The sequence below is a fragment of the Cicer arietinum genome, chromosome 7 (genome assembly GCF_000331145.2).
Source record: "Cicer arietinum cultivar CDC Frontier isolate Library 1 chromosome 7, Cicar.CDCFrontier_v2.0, whole genome shotgun sequence".
In the NCBI taxonomy this organism is placed as follows: Eukaryota; Viridiplantae; Streptophyta; class Magnoliopsida; order Fabales; family Fabaceae; genus Cicer; species Cicer arietinum.
This window is the reverse complement of record NC_021166.2, coordinates 5161383-5165801: the sequence shown is the minus strand read 5'-3', so window position 1 is coordinate 5165801 and position 4419 is coordinate 5161383. Positions and strand designations below refer to the sequence as shown.

Here is a 4419-nt window from a genome sequence, read left to right as displayed (position 1 = left end):
ATATGCCGCAATTACTCTTTTTATTTTTAGACGCTACTACTGTCTACTTATATACCCATTGTTTTCTAGCAAACACCACCAAAATGTCGGCCAAATAATTTTTTATTTTTTATTTAAAATATTCATTTATTCACGTTACATACATCAAGAATAATACTAACAGAAATTCATTAAAAATAAAAATGATCATTTTCCAACAAATTCTAACTAGCTAACGTTTATAGTCTCAAAATAATAATTGAAATTGTGTAATTTGAATCGAAATTAATCTAAATAAAATAAATATTATAATATAACGTAATAATTAAACAGAATTTAATTGTTTATTTAAATAAAATAATATATAAAAAATTATTTAGATAAAAATTTATCTCAAATAATTCATCTTTTACGGCATACACAATAAATAAAAATAAGAGTGTCACGTTTTTATTTATAAGAAAATATTTAAATTAAAGTACTACTAGTATATAAAAGTCCCACTAGTTAACCTTATTTAAAATTACACCATTGATTTTATGAAAAATATTTAAATTTCTTGTAAAAAAAATCTTATTTAAAATTAAAATTTTGATCTAAAATAATGTTGTATTCTGGACTTAGTATTTTCTTCACTTTTTCAAAAACCTTGTTTTTTATTTGTTTACATTTAATACAAAATGTTTTTACTTTACTGTGTACAAAAAGGATATAATTTATTTTAGTCTTTAGTGTGCAGTTTAGGAAATGAAAAAAAGTTTCCATCAATGAAACAAGTTATTATTCTCAAAGAGTATGCAGAGAACAAGCACATTGTCATACCTATAGTATGTGAATAACATTATTTTAATTCTAAAAAACATTATGTCAAAAAATCCACTAAAATATAACATCAAATTTATAGTTATATATTTATAATTATTAAGGTTGTTTTAAACAATTTAGATGTTTTGTATTAATTTTAAAATTTGATATCCGAGAATAAATACTAAAAATCCAAAAAGAGTAATCTTTGATTTGAATTGTAAATAACATAAAAAATTCTTAAATAATATCAATATTTGTAAATTAAAAAAAAAAGATATCTTTGTAAATAACATAAAAAATAACCACGTTCTAATCAATAATATCAAAAATTTAAAAAGTTATAAAACTAAACACCATTTTTAATATTTTATTTATCTACTAAGTTATTCAAATTAACATTATCACTATTTTCAGTGTCAACATTTTATTTATCTAAATTATCATTCTCAATGGACACATCACCTCAATTTTTCAAATCTAACATTTTTATTTTTCATATTTTCAATAGTAACCACAAACAATAAATAACAATCCAAAATGTATCATTTTTTAACATTGTGTTAAATTTTGTAATACTAAAAATTCCACCAAATATAGAAAATGCATATATTATATTGTATCTAATTGCAATACATCTAGTAATTTATAAATATTAATTATATATAACTAATATAGGTCTTGGTGATTCTAAGATAATGTATTATAATTCAACATGTATGAACAATTGATCGGATATGATAATTACTTTTCCTTTTCATTTAATTTTCTATAAAAATTTATTTATTAAAAAATAATATGAAGAATAATAACATTAGTTTTGAGTTATATTTTTATCTAAAGCACATGACTGCTTATATTTAAGTTTGTAGTAGCATAACCTAAAATAGTTATAAATTTATTATAAAATATTATTTAGTTGTAAGTAAAATCATCGAAATACAATTTATTTCTATACACTTTCGTGCACAAATCAATTTATTAATACGTGATTCATTTACCAAACTAAACATAAAAAAACTTCTCATTTTATGCGCCAATTACAAACATCTGGCTCATTTATATTTTATATAATAAAATATAATTAATATATTATAATACTTACTGCATTTTTATTTACAAGTACTAAAATACCTATTTATTGTTTAATTAATTGACTATTGATAAAAGTTTGTTTTTCCAAAAAGTGTCAAATATCTATATTTTGTATATTATTTATATAATAAATTATAATCAATATAGTTCAATACAATTTCAGTTTCTATAATATTTTTAATTTTTTTTTAATTTTAGCTTCCACAATATTCTTGTTGTCAATTTTAAAAACTAATGTTAAGTCAACTAACATGTATCATTTGTGTTTTTAATTAATTTTTTATATGTATTTAGAACATTGTAAACATTTATCTCACAATTTTTTTTTAATAAATAATGAATAAAATATAAATATATAAAATACAAAATTTAAAGAAACCAAACTTAATGGGAATTTCGATATAAAAATTAAATTTTGAAACTTTTTTACATAAGTTTCTACCATTGTGCATAAAGTGCGTTTTAAGAGTTTGATATAATTCCAATAAAAGGATCACTTTATTTTGATTTATAGGACTATTGATGCTAATGAAAATACAATAGGACTTAATCTCAAAGAAAAACATATAGAAATTATTATTTTTTAAATCATTTGTATGGAATTAAAACATCTTGTTTTACAAAAATAAAATGATATTTATTCATATAAATGGTTAATCTGCGAATAAATTTACAACATTCGAGTTAATAGTATAAAACGGCAAAATGTTAATAAATAATGTGACAAAATCAAAGTGACCAGAATATCAACACTTTTGAATATGCAACATTAACAACGTAATCATTAATTGAATCAATAATTGATCGATGTTAATTTGTCAATCTAAATAAAATAAACATTACAATAAAATAAAAAAATTAAACGAACGTCGTACAATACATGAAATCAAACAACACCACACTAATATACTAAAATCACGAAAAAGAAAACACAATAAAACTGATATACATCTAAACCACTTATTTATATTAAAATAAGGAGAAGAGATGTAAAATGTGATTTTGAATTAAAATATAACTCAAAATCACTTTTTTTCGTTGAATGAAGTAAAAAAAAGTTTTGAAAAGTAAATTCTTAATTTTTTTTAAAAATTATAAAAATTTAGTTGAGTGTGAAATTCCTAACATATAATTTATTTATTTGTTTTTTAAAATTTATAATTTTGAATGAAAATGAAATTTTCAAAATATAAAATTTTAAAAAATTTAATAAAATTTATTTGGTAAAATTCAGTTAATTAATTTTCAAGTAACAGAAAAGTTAAAACTAGGAGTGAAAGATCACGGGAGTTTACTCCAATTGCACAAAATGAAACCGTAAAGAAGGAAAATAAATAAATATACAGTGTGGTATTAATAATATTTTAAAGTTTCGCGGTTATGCCCCCGATTTCATTTTGTCACGCCAGCAAAAAAAAGAAGAAGACAAGTACGAGTTGTTGTTCACAAATCATCCTCTCTTCTTTCTCTTCTCTTCTCTTCTCTTCTACTATTATATTCTCTCCACTCCATTTTCTTTTCCTGTTCCACCACTTCACTAGATCCCTCCCCCAAATCTAGTTTCTCTTTCATCCATCGGTCAGTGAGCTTCATCTCTTAACTCAATTATCTTTTTTTTTTTTTTCAATTTAATTTCATCTCACTGATTTTCTCTTTGCCAATGTCAAGGGCTTTTCTTCGTTTTCGATTCCCAATTTCAATTCCGCGTTATTACTTTCCGCTTCTCAGATCAAAGGTTAATTTCTGTAAAATCTTACTCGGTTTCAACTTTCTGAACTCGATTAAAGTAAAATGCGTGGTTTCATTGGGTATTAGGGGTAAACTAATTCGATCGTCTTTATGTTAAGTTTCGAGAATTTTCGGTGCGGTTTTTGAATTTCTTCACCGTACATGCAAGGCAAGTGGTTGTTTCTCAACTGCAGCTGCAATTTTATTTTATTTTCCTTATTTTTCGTTTATGTTAGAGCTGAATTGAAATTCAAGCTTCGGTGTTGGATTTTCTTTTTGTTGGCGGGAAAATCGAGGGATCGCTGAGAAACTTTAATCCGTTATGTTCTCATGGGTTTTAGACTGTTTAGATTAGATTATTTATAGAAGGTGATTTTTTTTGGAATTAGATACTGTCAAATGTCAATGCTTTATTTGGTTGGAATATGTCTCTCCAGCCTGTCGTTGGTTTGCATTTATAGGTTTTGATTTTGTTGTCAATCAATCGCTATGTATGCGTGATTGTGTGTTTCTCGGGGATTACCTACCAGTGGTGGAAGATAGTGAAACCAGTTCATTAAGCGGTTTTAACTACATGGAAACTATTAAGATTAGAGAGTGGTATGGGATCTGAAATCCTTTGTGGATGTTTGGACTGGCTAACCACTGGTCTGGTCAAAGGTTGCACTGTCGATGTTAGAGACTTCGATCTGTGCTGTGAACTTGAAGCTTATGTTTTTCTGGTGTAGGTGAGAATTTGGAATTGGAAGAGTAGTTTGATGCAGTTTGGTCGGGCTAAGTCCTGTTGTCCATTGTTGATCACTGCTGGTACAT

The 4419-nt window shown here is 24.5% G+C and overlaps 1 protein-coding gene across 9 annotated transcripts in view; it reads left to right on the top strand.

Annotated features, from left to right (window-relative positions):
* Positions 1-3272: 3272 nt before the first annotated feature.
* The window catches only part of LOC101498785 (protein ALWAYS EARLY 3), an 18097-nt gene continuing 16950 nt past the window's right edge, over positions 3273-4419 (top strand). For 3 of the 9 annotated variants that reach the window (XM_027336577.2, XM_004508232.4, XM_073370970.1), the window contains exons 1-2: positions 3273-3456; positions 3547-3613. The gene's annotated coding sequence lies outside the window, so the exon portion shown is untranslated. The other 6 variants (XM_073370969.1, XM_073370973.1, XM_073370971.1 and 3 more) reach the window with 3 other exon arrangements.